Genomic DNA, 18,130 nt, shown 5'->3' with positions numbered 1-18,130 from the left:
CCAAGGGTCCTTTACTGTGCATCCTTTTTACCAGCAGCACCTCCTCTGAGACATCTTTACTTTTTATTACAACAACCATTTCATCTATACGAAATAATTTTTAGAAATATCGCATCTTTGTCTTTGTGATGATGGTATCAAGAAGGTCAGGAAGTTTTATATCAGAAACATGAATAATAATAAATCTATCTCTTTCTTTTTGAGGTAACTTAGTACTGTGTTATTCGGAATATAAAACAGGCTACGATACCATGTTAAATGAGAGCTGTCTATACATACCTTTATATATATGTATGCATACATATATATTGTTATCTCAAATTTAGTATTTTTTCCAACTTGTATTTGTGATTTGTTCCTTTCTTTGCTTTTATATTAGATATTTGAACACCTTACATATAAGAGCGGGACTCTGAAAATTCATGTACAGAGTTTATTAAGGTGGGATTAAGTAGTAGCTGTCTGGACATAAAGCCTGCAAGTCTTATCTTTTGGAGACAGAACTGGTGTTACAGACCTATAATCCCAAATACTACAGAGGCTGAAAAAAAAAAAAGATTCCAAGTTCAAGAGTTCAAGGCCAGCCTGTGCAATTTAACAAATGTACCAACTTCAAAGACCCTGGAGTCAGTCTACAGTACACCCCCCCCCCAAAAAAAAGTCCTAATTTTTGAAACAGTCATGTTCCACAGAAAAATACTCTTCAAATCATCTTTCTGTAGAGTGAGCATCCTGCTACCTGTCTCTCGGGTGCTTAATATGGGAAGGAGGCCCTAGAAGCTGTACGCACATTCATTTCCCATTATTTCTAATGTTTATTCAATTTGCTTCCTTCATTCTCACCCTTGTGTGCTCACAGTCCTTCTGGTCAAATCTCTGCCGAGAATAAAGTTTTGGCATTCTACTTTAAGGGGCAGACAGTCAAACCACTTGCTGTTCTTAAGGTGTGTGCATGAGTGTGTATGTGTCTTTTGTTGTTGTTGTTATTTGTTTAGGTAGATACGGTTTCACTATGTAGCCCAAGATAATCTGGAACTTACTACGAAGCCATTACTGGCCTCAGATGTGGTCCTCCAACCTGTATCTTGTAGGCTGGGCTAACATGCTTGTGCTACCACACCTGAGCCGAGTGCCATCTACTGTGGTTTAGCCCTTCAAACCTTCTTTCTCAGGTCTAATGTGCCATCAATCAAGGCTTATGGGGTGGGGAAACGGGGCTGGTCGCTGTAAATGTCATTGCTTCTTGGTTTCCCCTTTTTGGCTTAAGATTCCTCTAACCACCTGTCTATCAGCCTCCTGCCTTTCTAAATCTCGTTCCTACTTTTCTCTATTATTTTATGCTTCTGCATAAAGATTTTCAAAGTAAAAACTTTGCGATCCCTTTGGTGGGGTTTTGAGAGAGAGAAAACTTTAAATGTGTGTGGTCAATTCACTAGCTCCATTCTAAAGTCTTTTTACCTAATGTGCGTATGTGTATGTGTTTGCATGTGTGCATGTACATACATGCATAAGTACACACACACACACATATATATATATATGATTATTTTTCAATACGTGGAGCTCTTGACCAATTCAAACCTAATATTTATATATACATGCATATATAATTTATATAAATATATAAACATATACATGTATGTGTGTATAATTTGCATAAATATTTACATATGCACATACACATATATTATATATACACATATATATATGGTTGATAAAGATATACTTTTTGGCTCTTTTCTCAGTTTTAGTACTTTCAGAAAGTAAAGATATATTTGTCTGTTATGTTTTTTTCTAGACACTTTAATCAAGTTATTATATTTAGTTCTTGTCATGTTTACAGTTATTTTGTATCACTACTATGTAAAACATCACAAATACTGTAAAGAGCTTCTGTGTAAACACTTTCTTGAGATTGCTTCTGTAGAGTTATCCACTGCCTCCCCTGGCATTTTTAATAACCTTCTTAATATTTGCTGTCATCCCCATCTGTTTGGATTTCAGGTTGATTATCCAGACAAGCTGCGCTGTGAGGAGCCACCTGATCACTTCATTGTGCGTTATGCAGGTGTGAGACACATGACATTTTCAGGAAGGAAACATAGAACCTCTGCTGTTAAATTATATCCACCTCTCTTAGGTAGGTAGATTACCCAGAACTCTGGAAAAAAAAAAAAAAGCACAGACCCAACCATAGAGAATTCTGTCCCTGCTTCTTTAAACTAGCTCCATTTAACCTGGCACAGAGTCCCTAACGGGCAATTCTCTGACTATATCCCTAGGGAAAATATATTGAGCCTAGCCAAAGATTAAGGCAGAGGAGTACAGCGAGACTCGGAAGCAGCCAATCAGCTGAAGAGGGTCTAAAGATCCAACGCCCGCAGGCGAACAGCACCAAGCCCAGCTGCTTAGTCTCCTTCGGTTCCGGATGAACAGTGCATATGTGTTGCAAAGGCTTCTTGGGTTGATTGTAGCCACAGAGCAGCCCGGTGTCTAAGAAGAGAGGGACGGATGCCCAAGCAACTCATTCTGCACAACAACCACCAAGACGACGCTCCTGTGCTGGAATGTTCTCGCTTGAAGGTATTGGTTTTTTTCCTTTGAGCCCCTATGATTTTTAAGAAAGAAGCAGAAAGACTGGCGCTGGGGAGGCTTTCTGCTTTCTAGTAATGCTTTGTCCGTTCTCCGGCTACTGCCTGCGTTAAAATAGTCAACCTCCGGCTGAGCCGGTGCTAGGCAGAATAAAGGGACACTTTCCACTGCTTAAGCGGGCTGAGCACAGACCCTTTATTAGGACAGCCCCTTTGTTAATGTTGCCATTGTTCTCAAGGTAAGCTGGTTAATAATGCTGCTTTCAGTCATCGCATTCTGTTACATTCATAACTAGGAACGCAGGAGGGAAAGGATGGGGCTATGCGCCTTCAAGGTTGTTGGAATTTCTGCAATTATCTACCAGCCTTGGAGACAAAAAGCTCCAAACTGCTGATCAAACAGAGAGAAAAAATTCCACTAGTAATTGGATTCCTCTGTGATTAACATACAAGGTTTATTTAAAAAAAACACTTCTCAATTCCGCTTAATAATTAAAATACTTTAATTATCATCTATTTTTGGCAGCTAGTACCATCATCTCAAAGTCATCAGCATGTGAGGGGTCCTTGTTTGAGTTGCCAGGGTAATGGGAAGGATAATTCAGTGTGCCGCAGAGTAACAAAAGACCCCTGAGAAACATACGCGTTAGGTGAGGCATGTGATTGCTTCAAGGAGCATTGATTTCTAAGAGTGTCTTTTGTCTCTCGTCCCGTCAGTTATGTTAGCAGAAACAGACAACGCGGGGGCTTCCATGGTTTTCGCCGTCTTTAAACTTACACAATTGTTTATGCTATATGTCACCCGGTGCTTAATTTGTGTCTAAGATGTTAAATTGCCAGTCACATGGAAGGGTTCACTGGTTAAGCCGTGTGTCATCCTCTGTGGGACATCTGAGGCCATCCGTGCATCCGTGGGCTGTGAATGGTGGCCTGAGAGAAGCAGAGATTTGCAGACTGCATTGGACACAAATGCCAGGGATGTCATGCTGCCCTTTGCAGTTCTCTCCAAACAGCAGGACACACGGATAATGTGCTCTTCGTAACAAATTGCCAGGGCTGACTTTTTCGTGGAAGTAGTACAGATTATTTGTACAGTTAATTTTTAAAGTTTTTTCTTTTTTAGTTGTTAAGGCATTGGTAGAGTTTCTAAATTTCCACATCCAGTGGGGGTATTTTATTGCTTTTTATTCATTTAATTCTTAACTGTCGAACTAAGTTTATTTACCTCTGTAAAATTATCAATTATGTTACTATGATAGACTTTGGTATTTTGGGTTTCTCTATTCAAATGTGGATGATTCTACTTATAGAGTATAACAATTAAGTCCAACCAGTAAGTAGAGCCAACATTTTTTTAAAATCACTGCTTAATAATCATAAATCATACAATATATTAATGATAAAAATGTAAAAATGTACACTCAAATTTATAACATTCAAGAATCAGCTATAAAGTAAAATGAGTATTTTTTTCCTATGTGGGAAATTCTCATTTCTTAGTATTTTTAAAGGACATGGCTTTTGAGAAAGTAGACAATTGACTAGATGACCACAGGGCTAACAACTTTGAGGAATGGCAATGGGGTATAGGACCTGGTATCTGCTAGCACATGAGATCACAGCAGGACGGCATCTTGCGCTCGGCTATAAGGAAAGTTGTACTTAAGATAGTGTTAGTCTGTTCTTGCTAATGGGAAATGGAAAAGAAAAGCAGGAAGTCATCCTGGAGAAACAAAGTCAGTGTGTATGAAGCATTTCAGGGCAGCAATAACGGTATAAAAGACAAGGACATGACATTTCCCAACTGGTATTAAAAGTCTGAAACTAGAGGTGTGGCCTTGACCCCAGGAAGCTCCACTTCCTGTGAAAGCCAAGGGGATCAAGCCTACACAACTGGCCTATGAGAATTATCAGCAATACACATAATAACACATAGTTCTTGTAAATAAAATAGAGACATTATTATGAGGGCATGAGAGCGCGGACACAGACAACATTCTTCCAAGGAGAACCCTGGCACTTCCCCTTCCATGTTAGAGGGGGAGAAATGATCTTCCCCAGGAAAGAGTACCCTAACTGGTTTCCCACTACCATGAGATCATATACATACAGATAACACTATATGGACTGAGCAGGGTGGATTCACATATTCAGGCATCTATGCATCTGTATGTATCTATAGCAAAAGAGGCCACGAGTTTGAGAGAGGACAAGAGGGGTGCATAGGAGGGGTGAGAGGGAAGAAGGAAAGAGAAGGGAGGAAAAGACCTAATTACATTACAATTTCAAAAACTAAATAATTATGATAAAAAAAAAATCTCTTTTAGACGAGGGACTTTTCCAGTGGAGACCTTAGGAAGGCCTACAGAGTCTCAGTATCTGTCCCATGCTCCCCTGTTCTCTTGCATCTCTTACCTGTTACCAAACTTCTACTTCCCTACAACTTTCCTTTCAGTCTGGTGCCCTTGAATCCTATTTAAATGCAAATTGCCTTGGGAAGAATAGAGTCAGTGTTATTTATTTCCTGGTTGGGTTTTGTACAGACCTGAGCGTAGGTGCCTAGTAAACAAGGCTCATTAGATGGCAAAGTTTTAAGAAGGAAGGCTGGGAAATCTAGGACAAAAGGATACCCTTGAAGGGATGAGCTATCTGAAAAGCAAAGAGTGTGGCAAACACATTCCAGGATGCTAAGATAACAATAAATGCCTACAGAGAGAGATGCTTAACTAAAACCATGCTGTTGGGTTGAGGGTCCAAAATAACATCAAACTCGTGGTAGGCAGCAGTGTTGAAGAGGAACCCAACATACACATACTTTGTTTTTTCCCTCTTGGTTGCCTATAAGGAAGCTGAAGCAGTCACTTTCTGATGTTGGTAGCAGAAATCGACCACTTGCTTGACATGGAATAATGTCAGGAAAGGGAACTTAACTTTAAGAGACAGAGCAAAATTTTAATTTTGTTAATAGCAACTTTTGTCAAAGGGCGAGTAAGGGGACACTGTGAAGAATAGCATCTGTGAAAATTAACTCAGGTCCTGGGTCAGCCAGACTCCAATTACAACAGAGGAGTCTGGCTCCAGGGCAAAGATGACCTTCAAATGTGGGTATCTCACACTCTTCGTTCTCAGGTTTACTCCCGTTTGCCCCTTTGATCATGTCCAACTTCCAACCAGTTCTCATTCCCTCATCTGTTAGTGTGAGCTTATTAAGAGAAGGCCTCATTCTTATTGGACAGTACAATCTCTGCAAAGCAGAGGACTTTGGATGAAGGAACACCATGACAAGCTGTCAGCTTTCCCTCTTCTAGAGGTATGGCAGTCTGTCTGCCTTATTTTTATAATCTTTATTTCCTTACCAGATTGGGGTTCTTCCAAGGAAAAGAGAGCATATGCCTTTAAATCCACCGCTGTGACTTAGGATAGCCTGGGTTTTATTTAAGACATTAGCACCATTGTTTTCTCAGGAGGCACACTGCTCATTGGCACCGAACTACCACCCACCAAAGTAACATGAAGGATAAAGTGAGCTGGCAGTTACATGTGAGGAGGATCCAGGCATGATGGCGTGTGTCCATTCCCCAAGTACTCAGAAAGCAGAGACAGGAGGATCATACGCTCCTGGCCAGCTTGGCTTACGTATAGAAACTTGGTCTGAAGAAACATTTAAATCTGCAAGTCAGGAAAAATGTTATTTAGGTTTAGCCGCACTCATCAACCCTGGGCCACTCTGTTCTGGCATCCTTGTGATCTCACTAGTGCCAGGGGATTGAGCTGACTCTCAATGAAACCTTATAAATGTGCACTAAATAAATAATAGGTTGCTCTTAATGTGTGCCGATTAAATAATAGGCTGATCTCATTGGTGTGGGAGCCAGATCCAGAATGTGCATTGGTGGAAAGGGTTGCTAAGACCAGGTCAAAGGGTCTTCAGGGTGTTTGTTACCTACTGTGAGGTGGGGGTTAGCTTCTAACAGTGGTGGAGAGATCAGGCTGAGGCATTAACTGGGCAGTAAGTTGGACCTTTGGAATCAGTTGAAGGGCTTCCAGCATGAATCATGTGATTGACCTATTCAATACCAGAGAATATATAAAGTATTTCCAAGATTTCTATGAGCAGCCCCTCTCCATGTCTTACAAGTATCTGAGCTCTCTACTTGTGTCTCCCCCTCAAATCTTTGTATATACTGTGGACCAAGCCAAGTACATGTTCATTCTGATTTGCCCAAAGGGATTATGTGAAGTACATACCTGTGAACAGCCAGCAGCAGCCGTCATAGCATCCCTTTCAGGCAGGTAATGGAAAACAATGAAGCTCTTCTCTTGGAGTGCTACCAAAGCTGGCCTTGTTTTGTTTAGAATGATGTCAGTGAGGGATCGTTTGAAGGCAGAATCTGGGTTTATGACCTGTGAGTCAATCAGTCTAAGATTCCTTCCTTCCCTCCCTGCTTTAAACACGTCCAATGCTGTTTTCCTCCCAGCAGGCACAAAGGAGACATCTGGGTGGATGTTCAGCTTCTTTCTGGAGCATCTGGGCCTCTCTTCCATTTGTATTCGGTTCACAGAGACACTCACATTCCCTTTACCCAACACCATAGAACAGAGATAGTCGCCCGCTGTTGACACAGGTCATGACACCACACCTCAAATGTCTCTCAAAAGCCTGCTGAACTTATTCTTAGAGAAAAAGATGGGCCATGTTAATCAAAAAAACCCTCAAGCCGGGCAGTGGTGGCACATGCCTTTAATCCCAGCACTCGGGAGGCAGAGGCAGGTGGATCTCTGTGAGTTCTAAGCCAGCCTGGTCTACAAGAGCTAGTTCCAGGAAAGCTACAGAGAAACCCTGTCTCGAAAATCAAAAAAAAAAAAAAAAAAAAAAAAGAAAGACCCTCAACAAATAAAGATACATATTAAAAATGAAAAGATTAGGATTGGGAGATTGGCCTCTTTGTAAAGACGTTATGGCTTCAGTTCAGTGTTCTCAGGGGACCCCTGAGTGAGAAAACAAGGGGTCTCTGATTCTTGACTTGCCCTGCTTTAGTGTGAGAGTTTTTGTTTTATCTCATTGTATTTTATTTTCCTATATATACATTTTTAAAAATGAATGAATGAATGAATGAATGAATGAAAACCTAGACACTGGGGTAAAGGTTAAAGATTGAGCCATCACTTATATCTGCTGGGAGAGAGAAAATCAGATTTCTTTAATAAATTGACACTATGTAGGTATATCAACTGTATAATTGGAGTCCAAAGATTTTTTTGGCTAAGCTTTTATTTGATTATAGTTAGATCATTTTTTTTTTTTTTGGATGTGGCTTTATTTTGTTTTCTTGGTTTGGGTATTTTTGTCATGGTATCAAGTTTTATGTGTGTCTTTAAGTTCTTTAGGGGAAAGAACTTAAAGTTGGGCAGGTAGGGGAAGGAAAAGGTCTGGAGGACTTGGAAGGGGAGAAGAATATGATCAAAATATATTCATATTTGAAAATTGTTTTAAATAATGAAGAATATAATGATGATGAAGATAAAAAAAGAAAAGAACCAGTCACATTCAAAATAATAATCACATCTTGAGATAGAACTTGCTATGTGTTGGGCCATGTTCTAAGGATATTACATAAATTAAACTTGTAAACACTCAAAAAAAAAGGGTTTTTGTAAATCCCATTCTGTAGAAGAGCCAACAGAAGAGTGCATTGGGACTTGTTTCACACCACATATATGGAACCTGGAGACCTGGTTAATAGCGCCTATACCTTTTATCACTCTGCTGCGGTGTGCCTTTCTCACCTGAGCAAGAAAAAGCTGAATGTGTTGCTTTGGTAGAGAAGAATCTGATGTCACCCCCAGAGTTTGAAACTAGAGGCATACTAAGATATTCAAAAGCAAAGAAAATTCAGCAACTAGAAGAAACAAAACCTTTCCATTCCAGGCTATGAGAATTGAAATTTCCTTACCTGAGACCAGGGTTCTGAAATGTCTCATTACTACAGCAGGGGAGTTACTATTACTGAAATCTAGCCATACGCTCAGGTTGCATTGTTCAGGATGAGGAGAGAGGGTAAAGAAGAGAAACAACATTAAAAAAGGAAAAACTATAAATGCCAAGACCATGACCCTTAGAGACAAAGGTCTTCCTTTATCTTTTGTCCCAATACTTATCCTGAGTCTGTGGCATTTAAACAAAAAATAGGACGCCAAGTTAAAAGCTATCAGTCTGTTCAATGTCCAGTGAGAAATGTCTGACTTTTTCACTCAAAACCAGTTATTTTTTTAAAAAAAATTTTTAGCTGAAAAGGAATTTTATTACTTCTGCTCTCCCTTTCCTCCCTCCAACCCCTCCCAGTTTCCTTCCTTCAACTCCCATTCCCCTTCCTGACCTTCAAGTTGAGAACCTTTTTGCCTTTAACTCTGTTTGTTACACACATTGTATAAAGCTTGCTGAGTCTATTTTTATTGTTTGTAGGTATGTGGTTTCAAGACTGACCACTGTGCATTAGACAAACCTGCAGTTATATTGATAAAAAATGATTTCTGGACTTGAGAACAACCCAATAGGCTATAATTTTATATTTTATGTAATTAAAGTAAATGTTTCTTCCATTTCATGAGATAATATACTAATTGCAAGTTTTCTTGGTAGTCTCCACTTGAAAAGTCTATGCTGTAACCTATGTCCTATTTACAAACTTTGGTTAATACGTGCCTAGTGACTTTATCCCATTGTTATATTTTTTAAAAGAATGAGTGTATTATTTAAGAAGACATCAGAATCTAGGGAGATGCAGCACTGCCCTATGTCTTCCTTTTATTTGTGTTATATTCTCTTTACTGATATTTTAATCAGAAAACCATCTACCAAATTCAAATGTCTTGAAACATGACTGCTGCAGGAATGCCATATCGCAATTCTCCTCTACTTCATATCCATATTCAACTTGTGTTTCAAATTGTATACCTTGTATATTTTTAGCTAACAACATTTAGAAAGGAAGATGTGAGTTTATTTCTCCTTTCAACCCATTTTCCCCCAGCTTCTCCACTGCACCGGTTCATAGATACAATGAGTATTTTTGGTTGTAGACTTGACACACCTAGGAAGAGTGAGTTCAGGGGTTACCCCTGTCACATGGGCCTACTATAGTCATGACTGTAGGCATTTTTATTTTTATTATTATTGATAATTGATGGAGGAGATCCTAGGCCACTATTGGAGGTACCAGTCTTGAGCAAACAGGCCAGAAGCACGAAGTAAGTCAGTAAGGTGTGTGCTTCAGCTGTGATCTCTCTCTATGATCTCTGCCTCAGTTCCTACCCCCAGTCCATGCCTCAGCTCCCTTTTATGATGGACTGTAACCTGTTAAGCCAAATGAACACTTTTCTCTCTGGGTCATGGCATTTATCACACCAGCAGGAAAGTCACTGGGGCAATGTATTGTGCTTTGTTCTGTCGTGGTTATGGCAATAGCCTTCTAACAGATCTCTAGGCCCCGCCCCCTCCAGGATCTACACACATACCAGCTTTGAAGAAACATTTATTCAGGTTAACAACATTCCTAAAGTTTTCTTATATCACCTTGTGTGCTCAGAATAGATTCCAATTCTCCTTATGGATTAATTTGTCTTTTTGGATTATGTCTTAGTAGATAAACTGGCTATTGGTTCTCTATACCTTGTTCTGTGTTTCATACACTTTGACCTACTTGAGCTGCTAAATGTTTCTCACCCCAGGCTCTTCTGAACGCTGTTGCTTCTACTTAGAACATAAGCCTTCTTATCCCTCCATCTGGCCACTCGCGTTTGTCCCCTAACACTTTTTGCAATCAGGATTTCAACTGTTGTTTTATGACCACAATGTTTACACCATTCCTCATTCAATCCCTTTTTAACCTACTAAATGGATGTTATTTCCGGTAGCTTGAGCAGACCTTGTTTACATATTTAGAAGAATGCGTCCTAAGTGGGACTCTTTGTGGCCTCACATCTGAAGGCCTCATTCCATAATGCCAGACTGCACTGGTGCCATGTTTGGCTTTTGGTTAAGGAGAATTACAATGATCCTTCCATGATAAAGAACACATCCTTTCTTTTCAATCATCAGTTACTTCGAAGAGGAGTAATTTCTCATTTTTTAGAACATCATGTTCTAAATGGCTGCGAGGCTAGTCCACACTGTGAGCTTAATGAATCCAAAGAGCGTCTCTGGATACATCTGCTCTGGATGTGTTGAAGTGGTGCTGTATGAGTCAAACAGTTCTCCTCGAAATGCTACAAAAGTTGCTCTGAACTTGAGAGGCAAGGGGAGCCAAAGAGATGGAATGTTGCTGCCTGCTAGACATTTGACACCTGTAATACACACCTGGGACTGCTGAATCACCAGTCAGGCTCCGAACAACTCTCAGAAAACAAGTGGATGTTCTTTTGATCAAAGCAGTGAAAAGGTGGTTTATATCGGGGCATCTGGGCTCCAAGATGCAGCAAACAAGAACCAGAAACTGGCGTGCACAATGCAGGAATGCAGAAGGAAATGTTCTAGGCGGTGGAACCAGGTTCTTATGAGGCAGGACAAACCCAATCCACACAGGCAACTGGTTAAACACAATGGTGATCCCTCTTACCAAGTGTTGAATTTAACCACTTACATTCTAGAAAAGACAAATGATGCCACGCAGATTAACTTCTCAGTAACCCTTCTCTTGTCCTGATTATTAAATATATAACATTCTGTTTAATATCTGGGGAATAACTAACCTGTATTAGATACTGTTGCATGACTGGGACCAAAACATTTAGATTAAACAATATGTGGAGGGGAGATTTATTTGGGCTCAAAGTCTCAGAGGACTGGAGCCCATCAGGGTGACATCAACATGGTGGCAGGAGCATGTAGCAGGGTTGGGGTTAGAGTTAGATGGACTGGAAGACAGACAGACAGACTAGAACTGGGACCTGGATTAATTCTTCAAGTTCCACTCATAATAACAAACTTTCACCAGACAGGCCACAGCTCATAAAGGTTTCAGAGCTTCTCATCATAGCGCTACCTGCTAAGGAAACAAGGATTCAAAACGGGACCCAGGGTGGGACCACAGTCCCAGACTTGTTTGTTTGTTTTCATTTGTTTGTTGTGTTTTGTTGTTACATTCCCCAAAACATGGTGAGCAATTTGAAGAACTGTGACATTCCCCAGTAATTCTCTCCAGCTATAAACCAGTTTGCACCACAATGAAGACTCAAGATGAAAACAAACAATATCTTTCCCCCATCTATATTACAAATGAACCGAGGGCAAGAACCACAGATGTAATGTTTCTGGAATAAAGGAAGGGTTGGGATGGTGGCTAATGCCTGTGATTCTGCACTCTGGGTGCACAGGGAAGAAGAGTGCCCAAATTAGAGGCAAGCCTGGAATACAGAATGAAACCCAACTCAAAAGCAACACAACAAAAACACAAGCCATCAAGGAGTTCTAACTCCCCAACCAATGGTAAAGAGAAATAGTATTTAAGAGATAAGAGCACCAGGACACATTGGCCTGAGGGCTGGGAATGAAGAAAATATGAAATAGGGGCTAGAGAGATGGCTCAGAGGTTAAGAAGCTCAGTAGTTTGTGTTGGTTTGAATAAGAATAGCACCCATAAACTCACACAGATTCAGCCTTGTCAGAGTAGGTGTGGCCTTGTTGGAGGAAGTATGTCACTACAGGTGGGCTTTGAGGTTTCAAAAAAAAACCCATGCCAGGTCCAGGTTCTCTCTCTGTCTCTCTTTTTGTCTCTCTGTCTCAGTGTCTCTGTCTTTCTGTCTGTCTCTGTCTCTCTGTCTCTCTCTCTCTCTCTCTCTCTCTCTCTCTCTCTGCTTGCTGACCAGTAGATCTCAGCTACTGCTCCAGCATCACGCCTGCCTGCTGCCATGCTCCATGTCATGATGATAATAGACTAAGCCTCCAGTTAAATGCTTTCTTTTATAAAGGTTGACTTGGTCATGCTGCCTAGCCACAGCAGTAGAACAGTGACCAAGACATAGCTCTTCCAGAAGATCTAGTTTGTATTTCCAGCACACATATGGCAGTTCACAACCGTCTGTGATTCCAGTTCCAGGGGATCTGACACCCTCTTCTTGTCTCTGTGTATACTGCATGGACAAAGTGCACATGCAGGCATGCAAGTAAGACACCCACCCAGTCCACATGAAACAAAATTTAAAGAAATAAAGAAGATATGAAATGTAGTGATGAGCCAAGTGAAAGTTGTACACGATTTAAGAGATAAAATGCTTACCTGAGTAAGGGATGGAGGACTTTGTTTCCTAATAACTTCCACAATTACTCTTTTCCCACTAGCATTATAATTAACACCATATGAAAACTCTCAAGATAAAATTGAATTTTTATCATTGTACTGCGTAATTTATCTGAGTCTTATTTTTCTCTGCTGAAACACGTAACTAGGCTCGACCTCCAAGAGTTGCTCTAAATTCTTTTTGAGAACCACACTGTGGATCTATGGACCTAAAATGTATTATGTAGGATTTGAGGCCAGGGTGCAAAAGTGGTATAGTTGTTCAAGTATTGATGAAAACGCTAAGATGGAAAAGCCAGACCTGGGAAGGGGTGTGGGCTAAACTAGAGAGACCAAAAACAGAATGTCTCAGCAGTAGAAAGATGTCATTAATTGAGAAGTGGGTTTTATTTAAGGAAATCCTTTGAAGTGAGGCTGGGAAGGCATTCTAAATTGTTCATTATTCAAGGTTTTTTGATAGCTTACATGTCTAGACAGAGAAGATAAAAGAGGAGTAAACAACACCAACAAATCCACGCTCCTCGTAGAGATTATACAGTAGAGAGAGAAGACAAATAATACATAGGAAAAATATAATTTCACGGCCCTATAATATAAGGGTGAGGGAAGCCAAACCAGACAGTCTGGATGCAAATCACAGTCCTCCAGCATGACCAAGAGAAAGACACTTTGCCTTTTCCTGCCCCAGTATGATCAGTGTAACACAGAAAAATAGGACCTTCTTACAGTTGTAGATATGTGAAGATTAAGGAGAGTAACATATCAACAGTTTTGACCTTGTATGATGCATGTAGATCCTAAATAAATGTTAACTCTTGTTGTGCTCGTCAGTAAAGGGATGCTAATCCAGCAGCTATGCGTGGCTTTCTGTGCCAGTCCAGTTGGCATTTGTGCTGTCCAGATAAATCTTCCCCATGAAGGGCTGTTCTGTGCTTCCTGAAATGTTTAGCAGTGTCTTTGGCATCCATTCCCGAGTGCTAGACACTCTTCCTGGTAATGATAACCCCTAATGACTCCAACCTTGGGAACAGATCCACTGGGAGGCAAAAATCTCTGCTGGTTGAAAACTGCTGATTTAGAGAGTAAGGAGCTGCAACCCTTCAGAGAGAGTCACGTATGAACCCTCTCTGGAGAGCAACAGGGAAGAGAACCCTGAGTGATGAACAGGAAGCATTTGAGCAAAGCCACAGGGAGTGGGTGGGGATTTAGCAGATGGAAGAGCAGGATAAAGACCCCCAGAGCAGGAGCACAGTGGTGTCCCCACCTTGGAGTGGAATAAAGATAAATACTGAAGTATCCTGGCTCAGAATATAAAGACTAGAAATGTCAAGCAGGGATGGAGGGGTAGCTCATTTGCCTACCATTCATGAAGCCCAGGTCTGTCCCAAACACAAGGTAAATTGGGTGAAGGAGTACACAACTGTAATCTCCTCCTTCTGATGGTAGAAGCAGAAGATCTAAAGTTCGAGGTTATTTTGGGCTGCGTAGTTTGAGGCTAACCTGCGGACACAAGACCCTGTCCAAAACAAACACTCATTATGGTAATGGATTTGGGTTTTATTGGTTCTGTACCGAAAAATCATTGTAAGATTTTAAGCAGGAGAGTGAAATGTTTGATTTTTGGAGTTTATTATTTGATGATAAAGCATGGGAGTGAGAGAAATACAGTCAGGGAGTCCAGTGGGGAAGTAAAGGCAGAGCTCGGTGAGGAACAAAAGGCTTGGGTAGAGGCAGGAAGGTCATGCCATAAATGTGGGCAGGTGTAATGGAGTTCTAACGCACTGTGGTGAAAGACCCTGTAGATCAGATCGGATGTGGCGGGGAAGAGAGTTCTGAGGGGAGAGGAGCATGTTAATAGGGAAGAGTTCCCAAGGCCAGTAATTCTATGGAGGCAAAAATCAAGATCTCTGGGTAGGCACTGCTAAGTTTGAGCCTCTTCTAAAGTTGGCCATTGACCAACCCTTCTGGAGATGAGCCGAGCCGTAGGGAATGGAGATGAATTGAGATGTAGGGATTGAATATGTGTGTTCAGAAGTCATTGTCTTTATGCAGCATCTGCTACATCATATCTTTTGAGATCACTAAAGGAGACAGTAGGTGAAAGGCCAAGGACCAGAGCTGAAGCCTTCCCACGTTCTGTCTAGAGGCAGAGAACATGACAACTGACAGTGAGGTGCAGCAAAACGCAGTCTGTGATGGCCTAGAAAAAATCACACACACACACACACACACACACACACACACACACACACACACAGTGGTCATCACACACACACACACACACACACAGACACACACACACAGTGGTCATCACACACACACACACACACACACACACACACAGTGGTCATCACACACACACACAGTGGTCATCCAGGGTTAAAGTCCACAAAAGCTCAAGCAAGGACAGGGTTTTACATATATATTCAGACTAGATGACAGAGAACGTGTTGGTGGCTGTCATTGAAGAATGATTTCATCGGAATGATGGAGACGAGGCCTCACTGGAGTGTGCGTGTAGAGAAAGGAGGTAATAAAGTTGAGAAAGAAAATATAAGCAATTCTTCAGAGTAACAGGGAAAAGGGTGATCTAGCCAGGGAAGTCAAGCTTGGCCATTGCTAGTGTGGAAAATTACAGCTTCTTTCGGTGTAGACACTCAGGCAAGAGCCTGCCGTTCTTCAAAGCTGACGAATCCAATGGAAAGGGAGAACCTGGCCATGTCGGGGTTACATAAATAACAACATGGGCAATGGAATAGCAGAACAACAGACTATGAACCAGACAATGGGTCCGCTTGCCTTGTAGAGAGACAGGTGAATAAAATGGTAGGAAAGAAAAATTTGGGTAGGATTTATTTAGTAAAGAAAATGAAGTAAAATTTCCCCTAATATTTCTATTTTCTTACAAAGCAAATTGTAAAACAAAAGCGATTGGCTGCATATAGTCAGAGAGCAGAAACTGAAGGTTAAGGATAAAAAGGGCATCCTGTGTCAAGCGTCAGGTGGACGGTAAACAAGAAAGTTGATTAAGGGGTTGAAGAGATGGCTCGGAGATTAGGAGCACTGGCTGTTCTTTCAGAGGTCCCAGATTCAATTCCCAGCCCTTACACGGTGACTTTACAACCATTCATTACCATCCCAAGAGACTGGATGCCCTCTTCTGAATTCCAGAGCACCAAACATAAATGTGGTTCACAGACATAAATACGTATGCGTAAAAATAAATAGTTTCACAAAGAGTGTTTATCAGGAAATGTGTCAGAACTGTCCAGTAATGTGAACTCTACTTGTCATACATAGCCATATATTTAGCTGAGTTCCATCAGAAAGTCGGCATGCTTTTAGGCCTAAGTTTTGCCATGAAGCAGACATAGAGAGCCAGGCTGGGAGATACGGTGACAAGAAAAGGAGTAGGCCAAGCAAGGAAAATTGAAGCCATGGCTGCCGCTGAGTTATGGAATCCATGCAGGTGGGTAGAAAGGTAATCCCTGGAGAGCTGTGGTGATGGGCAGTGTTGGTTCCCCTGGGATGCTCAGGGACATTAGAAGAGCTGTGCTGATGGGAGTGTTGGTGCCCTGGGATGCTCAGGAACATTAGAGGTAGCTGCAGTGACAGTGCTAGAATACCTTGCCTAAGACAAGAGATGGTTATCAGAGTGGAGACTTAAAACTGGGATTTTAGAAATGGCCAGGCATGTGGTAATAATGGCATATGATACAGAGACCAGGACAGGAAATTTGAGTTAGTTGTATAACCTGGAGTTCATGCACAGAATTTGAACACTGAGGTAGAACAGAGTATTAAAAGAGAGAGAGAGGCAGATACACACACACACACACACACACACACACACACACAGAGAGAGAGAGAGAGAGAGAGAGAGAGAGAGAGAGAGAAGGAGGGAGAGTGAGAGAGAGAGAGGAGATAGACAGATAGAGGGAGACAGACAAAGACAGATATAAAGAATGACAAAAACACAGAAAAGAGAGACAAAGACAGAAACAGAGAGACATAGAGAGAATGAATCAGAATGGCAGATTCCCTCAGGTTTTCTGGCACCTCTGAGCTACAAAGTGTTAGCTGTTCCTCTAGGATCTGCAACGCGGAAAGTCATTGGAAGTATGTGACCAGGAATGATGCTCTTTAGAAAGCTGGAACTGACACCAGAAGAGGAAATGGACCAGAAGTGAATAAACTTCCAGTTGCCCTGATGGAAAGGGATCCATGAATGAGCCAACACCGGAGCAATACAACCAAGACTGGAGGCCAGTGCTGCTGACCTGTCCTTCCTCCTTTACAGTATGTCACACTCATCACTTCTTCTACCTCTATTTCCCCATCTCTTTGCTTCTCGTTGAAGTGAAGCTGTGGCCTAAGTTTCATGCTTTCATTGGGCATCTCCAGGTGAACTATAAAGTCAGGAGCCAATAGCAGAGTTTTATCAATGGATAGTCTTCAGTGCATCTCTTACATATTTTAACTCAGGACAGATCTAGACATACATTTAAAGGAATGAATTATTATCTTAATTCTTGTCCTCGGGAGATGTGAACTTCTCTCTTCCTAAAGTTGATCACCAGAGATTGAGGTTATGATCTGCTGGTTCCATTGGACCTGAGCTCAGGTAGGCTATCACAACAATAGAAGCATGTGGCTGAGGATACTCTCCTCATCCTGTGAGCCATGATGCTGACAGGTAGAGAGAGGCTAAAAGACATGGACCCCAATAGTGTCCCCCTAGTTGCCAACTTCTTCTAATACAGCCCTACCTCTAAAATTTTCTATCACCTACCCATAATACCAGCAAATTAAGAACCTATCAATAGTTTAACCCATTGATTAGATCACATCTCCATGTCTCAGCTGAGGCCCAAGGCTTCAATCCCCCAAATCCTTAGAGGTCTCCTTCATAGTCATCCTATAACAAACAGGGGACACCTCCAAACAGTAGCTATCCATGTTTACTGTTCATGTTCGCCAGTGGTGATTTGCTTTGATTTCCAGTTATATCTTTGTTTGACTTTTAGAGTCTCTGGAGAATAAAATGCCCTTTGACCATGTCCCACATCTCAAAAGCAGCTTACCTCACTAGATATTAACTGGACTATTTCTCAGTGATGATGGTGAAGGTGTGAATAGAACTCATAAACTCCCACCGTTGATGTTCCTATGTCTAAGGAGTTCGCTTGGGTACTCACACTGGCTACACAATAATGAAATGGTGTCCTTTTCTGTTGGGGCTTG

General features: G+C 41.3%; 1 protein-coding gene across 1 annotated transcript in view; it reads left to right on the top strand.

The window, feature by feature from the left end:
• The first annotated feature begins 2,452 nt into the window (after positions 1 to 2,452).
• Positions 2,453 to 18,130, top strand: part of Sorbs2 (sorbin and SH3 domain containing 2) — a 318,492-nt gene continuing 302,814 nt past the window's right edge. The window contains exon 1 of the mRNA XM_041632398.1: positions 2,453 to 2,583. The gene's annotated coding sequence lies outside the window, so the exon portion shown is untranslated. The remainder of the gene's footprint in view (positions 2,584 to 18,130) is intronic.

The sequence above is a fragment of the Microtus oregoni genome, unplaced genomic scaffold (genome assembly GCF_018167655.1).
Source record: "Microtus oregoni isolate MIOR12 unplaced genomic scaffold, Mior012 000041F_ref0000270, whole genome shotgun sequence".
Classification (NCBI taxonomy): Eukaryota; Metazoa; Chordata; class Mammalia; order Rodentia; family Cricetidae; genus Microtus; species Microtus oregoni.
The sequence above is the reverse complement of the archived record's forward strand: the minus strand, read 5'-3'. Positions and strand labels throughout refer to the sequence as shown.